General features: G+C 43.0%; 1 long non-coding RNA gene across 1 annotated transcript in view; it reads left to right on the plus strand.

Annotated features, from left to right (window-relative positions):
- Positions 1 to 426, plus strand: part of LOC308477012 — a 62,654-nt gene extending 62,228 nt beyond the window's left edge. Inside the window, exon 2 of the long non-coding RNA XR_013986342.1 lies at positions 142 to 426. This is a non-coding gene — a long non-coding RNA (uncharacterized lncRNA). The remainder of the gene's footprint in view (positions 1 to 141) is intronic.
- The last annotated feature ends 12,446 nt before the right edge of the window (positions 427 to 12,872 follow it).

Here is a 12,872-nt window from a genome sequence, read left to right on the forward strand (position 1 = left end):
TTTGTTGTGTTCCTCCTCCAAAAACTAGGTGCATCTTATGGTCTGGTGTGTCTTATAGAGCAAAAAATACGGTATCTACTTGTACTAAGACTCCCTGGAAAAGACCCTGATGTTGGGAAAGATTGAGGGCACAAGGAGAAGGGGACAGAGGATGAGATGGTTGGACAGTGTTCTCGAAGCTACCAGCATGAGTTTGACCAAACTGCAGGAGGCAGTGGAAGACAGGAGTGCCTGGCGTGCTCTGGTCCATGGGGTCACGAAGAGTCGGACACAACTAAATGACTAAACAACAAAAAGCATGCTTTTGAACTGCTAGGTTGGCAGAAACTGGGACAGAGCAATGGGAGCTCGCCCCATCGTGAGGATTTGAACCACCGATCTTTTCCTGCAGGTTTTGAATAAACATTCACAATTTTTTACTGATAATATATCTTGTTATAACTTTGAATTAAAAAATGGCGGGAAAAGGAACCACCGATCTTTTGATTGGCAAGCCCAAGAGGCTCAGTGGTTTAGACCACAGTGCCACCCGCATACCTCACACAGAACAGGCAGTGGACAGGGGGAAAGAGACCTGAGAAATGGGACCTGAGAGGAGGGTTGAGAAGGCTTGAAGCAAAAGGACCATGTAGAAACATTTTGCTGAACAAAAACTTTGCTCCATCCAGCTCAATATTGTCTACAATGAATGGCAGTGGCTCTCCCAAGATTTCAGATAAAGGTCTCACCCAGCTGGAGATACTAGGGATTGAACCTGATACCTTCTGCATGCAAAGCAGATGTTCTCCCACTGAGCTATGGCTGTTCCCCTTTGGGTTGGGGCAAATCAAGGAGGAATGGGGAAAGAAAACAGGATTCTAGGGAAGAGGACAGGAGGCACGGAGCAGAAGAATGGGGGAAAGGGAAGGCCTGAAGGAGAAATCAGTGTCTAAATGTGCATGACTGTGATAAGCTGAAATCGTAGCCTCTGGCTTCTAGTCCATATGAAGAAAGTTGGCATAACACATGATACCAGCACTGAAGAAACCTGAAAGAAAGAAGAAGGAGGAGCCTGCTGATGTTCAAAAACAACATTTTCTCAAAACAAATATATGCTTAACGAGAACAAAATGGTTTACCACATCTAGTTAGCAGTCTCAAGGCATCCGGGCTTCTGCTTCAGTGCTGCGTCAAAGCTGATCTCAGGGCTGGGGTGAAAAAGCTTGAAGCCTTAAAGCCCAACTGAGCATCAGCGCAGCAGTAAAGCAGAAACCCTAATGCTCGCGATGGCCAGCTGCATGAGTTACATAAACATCTTCTGCTACCCCTGTTTGCCAATGAAACTACATGGAACTGATTTCCCAAGTACCTATAGAGAGTTCTGTTTGGGCAGCTGGCCCACACATCAAATTGAGCATCGGAAGCATAACACATTATTTAAAATAGGCAGAAAGAAGGGGCACTTACATCCAAACACTGCAGTGTGGGTTGTAGCTGTACTCATGACTGGATAGTGGATAGCTGGAACCTCGCCCTCTCCCAGGACATTCCATCTCCTCCCTGCTGGTTTCGCTATTCTCCTCCTCCAAAGATCAGTTGATATTCTGTTGGGAATGAGTAAGTTCAGTCCTCATTGGGCTGCTTATAGAGGCTGCTTTCACCAACACAGGCATTTCTAGGCACAATTTGTCCTCACGGCCTCGGCCCAGTATACCTGAAGGAGCGTCTCCACCCACATTGTTCAGCCCAGACACTGAGGTCCAGCTTCGAGGGCCTTCTGGCCGTTCCCTCACTGCAAGAAGCAAAGTTACAGGGAACCAGGCAGAGGGCCTTCTCAGTAGTCGCTTTCACCCTGTAGAACGCCCTCCCTTCAGATGTCAAGGAAATAAACAACTATCTGATGTTTAGAAGACATCTGAAGGCAGCCCTGTTTAGGGATTTTTTTAATAACTGGTGTTTTAATGTATTTTTAATCTTTTGTGGGAAGCCGCCCAGAATAGCTGGGTAAACCCAACCAGATGTTGTTGTTGTTGTTGTTGTTGTTGTTGTTGTTGTTGTTGTTGTTGTTATTACTACTACTACTACTACTACTACTACTTGATGTTATTTAGTTGGAGAAGTGCACAGTGCGGAATCTGGAGAAGTGCAGATTTTGATGGATATCCATGCTTTGACTCTCAGATCTCATTGTTTTGGGAAGTGCAAATGACATGGATTTGTGATAAAATGTAACCTAGCCCAAATTTATCCCCATATCTAGCTCTCAGAGCATCCTTCGTGAGCATACAGCACCACAACCCCAGTGGCTAATTCTGTCCCATTGTTCACAAATCAATCTCCCTCTGAAAGTGCTGCTGTGTCAGTGTCTAACTTGCATCTGCATGAATATGCAAGACAGCAGCACTCAGACTGGGAGGAGGGAGCAAAAGGAGCTTGTCAATACTGGTTTGTGTGTGAGTGAATTGGACACACACACACACACACACAAATGGTATTTTTATTTAATATGTCTTTGGAATGGAAAGTGTGTAATCATGTGGAAAATGAATTAGGACAACTCACTTGTAGGTATTAAAGAAGGGGGGCAGGAACTGCACACCTCGTTTTCCTGAAGGATATGGCTGTTGAGATATGATAAAGCACATTTACACCTACCACCCTTCTCAACAGCTTTTTGAAGTTTGTTGGGAAAACAAACACTTTTTTTAAAAAAAAAAGTAAGAGAAAACTCTGTTCTGCTTCATTCTCCAAAGAAGTAATTTTGTCACAAAGTTACACAGATGAGAAGAAATTTCTTTTTCATATACCTGTCCCCTCCCTTCCTCTCACCTGTAAAATGTGCTTGAGCCACAGTCCATGTGTACTGGAGGATGCGAAAGGTGAAATCCTGAGTTATTGGGTTATTATTTTTTCTAGGGCTGCTTTATGGAAACAGTCTTTCTGCCCTTTTACCACTTTGGGTTGGCAACTGGAAGCCCCAGGGCTCATTCCACCCTCCCTTCAGGTTGCATCATTTGGCTCCTCCAGTGCCAACTCAAAGACACTGGTACTGAGGATAGAGCAGTCACTATGGCCAGGGGATCTGGCTGCAGGCTACTCCAGGATGCTTGCCCTAGCCTACCACTACCCATTACATTTTTATAGCAGTCCCCTGGTAAAACTAGTTAGCTTTATTCGGACAGTTAACGCTTGACATTATTATGACTGCTATCCAAAACAATAGATTAATTTCAGTAACTTTAATACATCTGCCTAATGCTGTTGTAGATTATGACCAGTCAATGTATGCTCCTCTTCTTCATGACAAAGTGCTGTCATTTTAGAAGGAAGGCCTTTACCCTTTTTCCTTTGAAATCAACCAGACTCATTTCCTTTTTTTATTATTTGTTTATTTGGTTTTTCAGATTAAAATTTTACAGTCATATATCAAACACAGATAATAAAAACAAGATTCCAATAAATCTCCTGGACTTCCATCCTCCCCTTTGTGGGTCCTATTATTAATCATTTTCTCCTGCATCACAAAAGCCATGGAAATAACTGAGATTTAGCCCTGTGGTTAACTGGCTACAGCCTACGTCAGGCAGTGTCAACATGAGGTCACACCACCCAGTCTGACTTCTTCCAGTATGAAGCATCAGAGTGAAGTCAAAGTGGTCAGCCTCTAACCCCTTCAGGCAGACAGCATCAGCATGAGATCACAACTATGGCCAACTTTTCAACAGCATGTTGACACAATGGAGATCACACTCCTTTAGTTAGACAGCATCAGCATGAGGTCACAATGGCCAGTCTTAATTCCTTGAGTGTCAGGGGAATGATGGAGACCACCTCCCCATCCTGACCCTTCCAGGGAGGAGGAAGATAAAGACAGTACAGATTTACAACAGGGGTTTGCGGGAGGTCACAGCTCAGAGACAGATGAGGGGGAAAGTTGGGAAATCATGGGAAAGGAGGAGCAGGCAGAGCTGGAGCAGCAGCTGGCTGACACAGTGTCATTAGAAAGCATTCCAGACCCACCATCTCCTAGAACCCAGCACGCCTTGAAAGCAGGAGAGCAAAGAGCTCAAAAACAGAGGACACTTAACGGCACCAGTAGAAGAGATGATGAGACTGACAAATGAGGAAGTGGAATGTAGGAATGAGGAAGTGGATGTAGAGATTCACATGGCTCAACGCCATTATCCAAGAGGCTGGATTCTATAGCCTCTCTCTGTAAATATTAAAATAAAAAAGGACGGTAAGAAACTTTTCCTTGTTTTTCTACTTTCCTGGGCAACCAGTTGGGAGCCACTGACAGCATCCTGACATTGGGTGAGAATATTGCTTAGTCCAGGCTTCCTCAACCTCGGCCCTCCAGATGTTTTGAGACGACAGTTCCCATCATCCCTGACCACTGGTCCTGCTTGCTAGGGATCATGGGAGTTGTAGGCCAAAAACATCTAGAGGGCCAAGGTTGAGGACATTGTGCCTTCCTTGCTCTAGGCACAATGTCCTATCCAATGGAGGCAGCGGGCAGGAGATGAAGTGTGCACAATCTATTTCTCATGGAGATGGGCAGCAGTAGAACTGGAGCCCAGTGGCCACCAGGGTCTCTCTCACTGAAAAGAGAAGCAACAGTGAAAGGGGATGAGAGAGCCAGCTGGCTGGCAGGCAGGCATCCCAGCTATTCGTAGGGGACTTTCTGCACTTACCATTTATAACTGGTATAGTTGCTGGATTTTGGGATTTGTGGTGTGTTGCCAAACAACAACATCCTTGATCAGCTAGTATCCCAGAATAATGTACTCAAAAGAACACTGTGTGTGTGAGAGCTCCGTTCAGAGGAGAGACCTGGCAGATAGAGATGATGATAATGAGTCGAGGTGCTGCCCATGACAGCAGTCAGTAGCTGCAGACAAAATTCCATGACAATAGGCAGGTTCACCATAGCTCAGGCAGAAATGTAGTTACGCTCTGCACAGGGTTTCAGACAGGGGACTTTCCCATCCCTACCTGGAGATGTTGAGGATTGAACCTGGAACCTTTTGCATACAAAACAGATTTTCTATCACTGAGCTAGTGCCCTTCACCTCCATTTCTCTAGTCCCTGTCCCTGTTGAAGGTAGAGGCCCAAGGCACTGAGGAAGAGGAGGAGGAGGAGGAGGAATATGGTATTGACAGCCGCTGTAGGGGTAAGGTTGAGGGTGAGAAAAAGAAAAAGAAAATATATAAGAAATGTTCTTAGAAGATGTCTCCTGAGAAATCTCTGCTCTGCTCTCTAGCACCAGCACACAATTTGGGAATTAATGTGCTACACAACAGTCATTTCAAAAGTTTGAGGAAGTATTGGCAGCAGGTGTATCTACCTCACTCTGCACTTCTGCACTGGGTTGCTTTCTTTTGGGGTGGGGGAAAGAGGTTGGTGGCAGCCCCTGGGACCCCCACCCCCTGAATCTGTGGACCCGGGCATTAGCCCAAAAAAACTGAATGTCGCCACTAGGCCCTTGTTTGTTTCATACGCAATCATAACGTATTCTGCCTAATTTCAGCAACGTTTTGACTTACAGCCACACAAGTGTATGCGTGTTTGCTCATAAGTAAGTCCCATCAGTTCAATGGCACTGCTTCCTGCTAAGTGTGCTTAGGACTGGAGCTTTAGAAAGTTATTTCTGACAGCTACTATTTTTCAGACAAATGTGTGCTTACTCGCAAGTACCTCGGAAAATATGCCGAAAGCCAGTGGGGGTGGGATACAGATAACAATTGTCTTCAAGAAGGTTTCGGGAAGTATTTTGTTTTCATCATTTTCTGTTTGGCAGGTTTTGAAGCGGATATATTTGTATTCACAGCGTTTCCCATTTTCCCGTACACTGGTTCACATTTTCATAACTTTTACTACTCTTTTCTCCTTTAATAGTGAGAAAGAACTTGGCATTCTAAGAGATCTCACTGAAGCTTGGCCCTTAAAATCACTGCTGCAGTTATGCGCTGACCTGTAAGATGACTTCCAAGACTTTTCACACATGAGAGAAAATAGACAATAAAACTACTCCTTAACATTCTCTACCAGCCATTCTGTACATATAACATAAGCTCCTTGCCAAAAGGAAAGAAAAAAAGCATAATAAGAAAACAGTGAAGACTATAGCCTCTTCTGATTTTAACTGCATGGTGAATATTTATTGGGTGTAGAGAGTATTTCTCCCATCAATGAAACAATTTTTCATGATAAAACTTCATTTGGCTTGTTTTGAAATCTTGGACCCTCGGGAGAAAATATTTTTTTAGTTGACTCTTTATGTAATTCCCTGAAATGTCAACCTGCATTTTTAGCACCCTCACACACATACAATTAGGCATCGTTATGGCACTTGAAGACTTATTATTAACTTTGCACTCTTTAAAAAAACCCCATGCTTTTAATTATTATTTTTTTTAAAAAGTGTCTGCAACAGATGCTTAGCCAAAAGATAAAAAAATAAATCAGAAAAGCTTTGGAGATGGATTAAGGAAAAGTTAATGAGATGGGAAGTTAAAGAACAAAGTACACGGACAGAAGATGCATATGGGACAAAGTGCCTGAGAATTGAGCAATGTAGAAGCCAAACTGTAATTCATCAAGGCATGAGTTGGCAGTGAGGAAGATGAGCAATGCAGAAACATGTAAGAAAAGCAGGCAGGCAGGAAACCAACACTAAATCACTTCTAGAAATCAACAAATTTGTCACGTTCGATACAACATCCTCAGTTTGCCATATTTCTGTGTCAGTTTGTGATCTTTTCCCTAAAAATAATTAAATCCCCATACAAATATGTCACCATTTTAGCATGTATTTTTTTCCCCTAATATAAACTTTTTTAAAGTTAAGAATGTACCCTTAATATTATTTTTGCTACTATTTCCATTTCTGTGCACTTTTGTTGTTGTTTAACTGCATCACAACCTTTGGAGAAGTGCAGTTTTCAAGGGAGTGCTGCATTATGGAAAGCACAAGTTAGGTAGGTTCACATTAAAATCCTAATGAAGCAGAATTTCTCCCCGTCTCTGACCGCCACTAGGGGTGTTTTCTAAACTCCCACCATCCAAATTAATCCGAGGAGATATATTTTTGGTAGTACTGAATTGCCTGGCCCTGTCTCTAGCTGGAACTGGTGTGTTAGGAATTCACATTGCTCCATTTAAAGCAAACTCACCAAACAACCCACAGTGCACATCTCTAGACTTCCATGGCTCTGAGTCCCTTCTGCATCTCTGCATCTACATCCCCTCTAGGCTACAGAGGCACATGGTATAGAATACCTAGAACCAATTCTGTAGAGTGACCTTCTTTTTGTAGGGGTGAGGTGGAGGGTGTGAAAAAATAATAATCAGAAATGTTCTCAGAAAAATGTCTTCTGAGAAATCCCTGCTCAGCTCTCTAGCACCAGCACATAATTTGGGAATTAATGTGCTACACAACAGCCACTTCAAAAGTCTGAGAAAGTTGTGCTTAAACTAATAATTCAATTAAGCCAGCCTTGAAGCATCTCACCCCTCCCCTTTACCTCCAAAAGAGAAAAACAAAACAACCCGAGTTTATTTGCTCTTCTGTGGATAACTTGGGAAAACAGCAAGCTTTGTGTATTCAGCAGTAACAACGACTCTTTGCTTTTTGGGTGCATGCTTAAAAATTCCACTGCTGTTCTCGTGCTAACATTCTTCATCTCTACCTGATTTCTGCCAAGGGTGTAAAAAAAGCCCCTCTTTTCTTTCTCTCTCATACTTCATGGGACTTATTTACCTTTTCCAACGTCAGACTCTCTCAGTAGCTGGAATCTGAAGTTGTGCTAGAAGGGAACAATGTGTGATGAATTTTAAACCAGATTTGTTTTTTATATATAAAAGACATATTGAATTGGCTGCAGGTAATTGGGTGTGTGTTTCTGTAGCTTGTTAGATCATTCCCCTAAACAGAACAACATCTAATTTAGTATTCTTCCACTCCATTCTTCTTCTGCAGAGGTCATGGCTGCTTACTTGAAGGGCTCTCAGTAGCCTACCATCTAGATAGCTATCAGGTCTATCAGCTTCTTATCTTATCGCCATATTTATAGGAAACGGTTCAAATGTTCTCCATTAAGAGAACCCAGAGAACCCTTTTAACATCTTGTTGTCCACTGAGAAATCCCTGGGGAAGTTGTTTGATGGTGGTGGCGATGATGTTATACTTTGTAAAAGCTTTCAGATTTCGTTGTATGCCACCTAGAGTCTTTTGCATTAGCTAACTGACAAACTGAATGAACGAATGAAATCCTTTCTGCTGTTGTTATCGTTGTTCACAAACTTACCGTATTTTTCGCTCTATGGGACCCTCCAAAAATGAAGGGGAAATGTGTGTGCGTCCTATGGAGCGAATGCAGGCTTCTTGGCTTCAGCGATAGCAACGCGAAGCCTCCAAAGCACAGAGGGAGAGCTCCCCCTGCACTACGGAGGCTTCGCGTTGCTTTCGCTGAAGCTGCCTGAAGCTGTGCTCCGGGGGCTTCAGGCAGCTATCCGCAAGCCTTCGGAGCGCAGCAGGAGTTCCCGCCGCATTCCGAAGGCTTGCAGATGGCCACCTGAAGCTGCCAGAGCGTAGTGTGAACGCCCGCTGAGCTCCGGGGGCTTCAGGCAGCTATTCACAAGCCTTCAGAGCGCAGCAGGAGTTCCAACCATGGTCCGAAGGCTTGCGGATAGCCACCTGAAGCCTGGAGAGCGAGAGGGGTCGGTGCGCACTGATCACTCTTGCTCTCCAGGCTTTGCTTCGCTGGAGAGGTGCTGCACAGTTTTCCCTTCAGCGAAGCAGGAGGAGAAATGGAAGGGGCTCCGTTTCTCCTGCCGCTTCGCTGAAGGGGTGCTGAGCAGAGAGGGGGAGAATTTTTTTTCCTGTTCTCCCCCTCCTATGGTCCGGTGTGTCCTATAGAGCGAAAAATACAGTATATGCCACTGAATTACAAAATAGGCTTCCAAGTAGCTTCCAGGTAGAAAAACCAATGGCACAAATGTTAAAATAGTAGCATCCATAATTGAAATACATAATTGAAATATTGAAATAGATAATAAAACAATCTTGTTAAAATAAAATAAAAATATTAACATCCATACGTAACTGAAATATGCAACAGATCCCATTAAAACAAGACAGAAATTGAAGCAGGAGATTCAGGTCATGAGATCATGGGAATTCCTGTGTAAGCAGATGCTTCTTCAAAATGCTGTGGGATGTCAATACAGATGGGGCTTCTCATACAGATGGGAAGAGCATCCACATGCATAGGGCTTTATGTATCCTTGTCCTGGGGGACTTACAATCTGGATATCAATGCAAATGAGCCAGAGCAAGGGGAATGTTAGCAGGGGTAAATGGGGAGGAATAGGTTATTATTGCAAATCAGTTCCACTTGCCTAGGCTTAATTTCAGCAGAGTGTGGAGGATTTGGAGTTTGTGACAAAGGCTTCCCAGAGAAAGTGGATTTTGAAGAAAATATGTACAGTTACAATGATGTACTGGAAGGTGGTTCGAGCTGCTGGAGCCTCCAAGGGGAAAGGAGGCAGAGATGAGGCAAGGACTTTTCTTTCAACTCTGTGAAGTGTCATGTACACTGAAAGGAGGAAGAGGAAGATGATGATGAGGAGGAGTATGGCCTCATCTATCTATCCCAGGGGTACTCAACCTTTTTATACCTACCGCCCACTAATGCATCTTTCTTAATGGTAAAATTTTCTTACCGCCCACCAGTGCTCGATGGAAGGAGGATTCAGCCTGTGTCATAGAACCCGCTACTGCCCATTTGAATCCTGAAATGCCCACTAGTGGTTAGTAGGGACCAGTTTGACAACCCCTGATCTATCCAATGAACCAAACTGAAGATCTCATGGCTTGGTAGAGTTAATACTCTTAAAATGAATGCATTATTAGGGTGAAAAGAATCCGTTTGACAACATTAAGACACTAACAAACTATAGAGAAACATCTTATAGTAGCATCACCCACTTAGAAAAAAACAACCCAAAGGGAAAGGTTGATTTGCATGTCCAAAGTTTCCTTTGTATTTTTATTCTAGTGTTACCTTCTGCTGATGCTGCCTTTCTGGAGGAAAAAGACTGGCCCCGTGACATTTTGGTTATGTTTCTTGCCCAAAAGACAGAGCTTGCCCATTGCAACATCCTGGTGTTGCCAGCCCAAATATAAGAGACTGGCTATTGGGACGTCACACTTATGCCACCTGCCTGAAGGAGGGAGATTGGCCACTGTGAATTTGAGATTATGTGGCCTAGCTGAAAGGGAGCTTGGTCACTGTAACATCTTGATGTTGCCAGCTTGAAAGAGTGAGACTAGTCCTTGTGACTTTATTGCAGATAATTAATATTGCACAGGATCAATAAAATCCGACTCCTCTTCAAATAAAAATTGTCCGGACCAAAATATGGTTCCAAAATTTTACCAAACATAACTTTCTTCAGACAGACAAAAAAACAATAAATGATACCTCCAGATAGTTGCATAAATCATATGCTTCTCCAAGCATAGGTTCAGCTTCTTGCAAATACGAAATAACTTCAAACAGACCTAAAATCAAAGGTCTTTCTCTCCACACAGACTCCATTGCAGCCTGGAGCTGTTTCCCTTCTGTAGAGACCTCATTAGTTCACCTTTGTCTTTGGTGGCTTTCAGGGAAAAAAGGAACAAAGACCAGGTCCCCAAGATGATGATTTGTAACTAAATAACTATCTCATGTGATCTAAAGTTAAACACCATGTGAGAGAGCAGAGAGGCACATCAACAGATAATTATCAACCTGTTTAGGTACCCGGAGAACTATTCTTAGCTTCAGTGGAATTTCCCAAGTTAGCAATTCTCATATGAAGTTATTTTTCATTTCAGTGTACAACTAAGCATACTGATGCTGCCTGCCTGAAGATGATGAAAGACAGTCTTCAGACCACCTCATCATGGGATGATGATGATGATGATGATGATAATTTATTTATACCCCACCCATCTGGCTGGGCAGCTCCCAACAGAATTAAAAGCACAATAGAACATCAAACATTAAAAACTTCCCTAAACAGGGCTGCCTTCAGATGTCTTCCAAACATCAGATAGTTGTTTATTTCTTTGACATCTGATGGGAGGGCGGGTGTGACTACCAATAAAGCCCTCTGCCTGGTTCCCTGTAACTTGGCTTCTCGCAGTGAGGGAACCGCCAGAAGGCCCTCGGCACTGGATTTCAGTGTCCGGGTTGAACAATGGGGGTGGAGACGCTCCTTCAGGTATACTGGGCCGAGGCCATTTAGGGCTTTAAAGGTCAGCACCAACACTTTGAATTGTGCTCGGAAACATACTGGGAGCCAATGTAGGTCTTTCAAGACCGGTGTTATGTGGTCTCGGTGGCCGCTCCCAGTCACCAGCCTAGCTGTCGCATTCTGGATTAGTTGTAGTTTACAGGTCACCTTCAAAGATAGCCCCACATAGAGCACATTGCAGTAGTCCAAGCGGGAGATAACCACAGCATGCAGCATTCTGGCAAGACAGTCTGCAGACAGGTAGGGTCTCAGCCTGCATACCAGATGGAGCTGGTAGACAGCTGCCCTGGACATGGAACTGACCTGCGCCTCCAGGGACAGCTGTGAGTCCAAAAGAGTTCAGATTCCAAGGCAACTGCACATCCAGTCTACACATTAGACTGGATCAGGTGAGTCTGATTTGAAATTCAAACTTCATGCATTCTTCCCACATCCCTAGTTTCAATGTTTTCAAACAAAAGGAAATACCATCAACTCTTATTTGTAGAGAGATTATTACATGTTAAAAAAAAAAACTGTGCTGTTTTTGTTGTAATTGCCCCACACACCATTTTAATTTCATTAATGTATGATTTTTTTTATGGGTTTTTTTTTAACCTATGTTCTTATTTTATCTGTAAGTCGCATTGTGTCCCTGTAAGAGAAAAAGGTGGGGTATGTATAAATAAATAAATAAATAAATAAATAATAGCAACAACAACAACAAAGTGTTAACTTTTTGTCTATATCTGGCCAGACAATAGATGTAGCAGAGCAAATAAAGCTATAAGACTACTATCTAGTGGTAAGAAATAGGTATGACAGAATCTACATATAGAATCCCAATATCTCTTTTCTGGAAATGGAAAACAGGCATTGGGATTAGCATAACTTTAGTGCAGCAGTTCTGGATATGAATTAATGTGACAAAGAAACTGAGCAATGTTTCAGTGAAAGATTTTAAAATAAAATAAAATAAAACCTTTTGTATTTAATGTCATGCAGATTAAATCAAATATATAATTTGGCTAATGATAGCTGCTGCAGTATTTGATGTCTTAAGCGAAACTCATTCTAAATTTCTGGTCATGTACATTGATTAAGTAGTTCTGGAAAGTTCTTGATGCAATCAGCGAAAGAATATGTTATTGGCTGTGATCCTGAAACTTTCCTTTTGGGTTCTTAAATGGATTATGTTGCTAAAGAGGTTCTTAAGATGACCGTACATACTCGTCGTGAATGCAATTCTCTGAGTACCAGTTCTTATCTAGACAAAAAGGCACCATCCATATATCAGCAGGCTTGGGAGAAGCCCAAGGTGGTCAGAAGTTGAAAATAACTTTAGAGCAAAAGAAACACTGGAGTGGGGGGCAGCCCAATAAAGACTGTGAGAATTATGGGTACAGAATTCTAGCTGACTTTCAGAAGCAAAATGGAAAGCCAGGAGGGAGGGTTGATGGAACAGGTTATCTGAGCAGGGTCATTCCATATTGCAACACAAAATGGTGCAAGGCTTCCCCCTTGCCCCTGCCCACATTTTGTGCTCTGTAGAGGTTTAAGGGAATGTTTACCAAGTCTTTTTGTGGGTGCCATAAGAGCTGGTTGGATG

This window comes from Podarcis pityusensis (genome assembly GCF_964106645.2).
Source record: "Podarcis pityusensis genome assembly, chromosome: 5".
NCBI classification, from domain to species: domain Eukaryota; kingdom Metazoa; phylum Chordata; class Lepidosauria; order Squamata; family Lacertidae; genus Podarcis; species Podarcis pityusensis.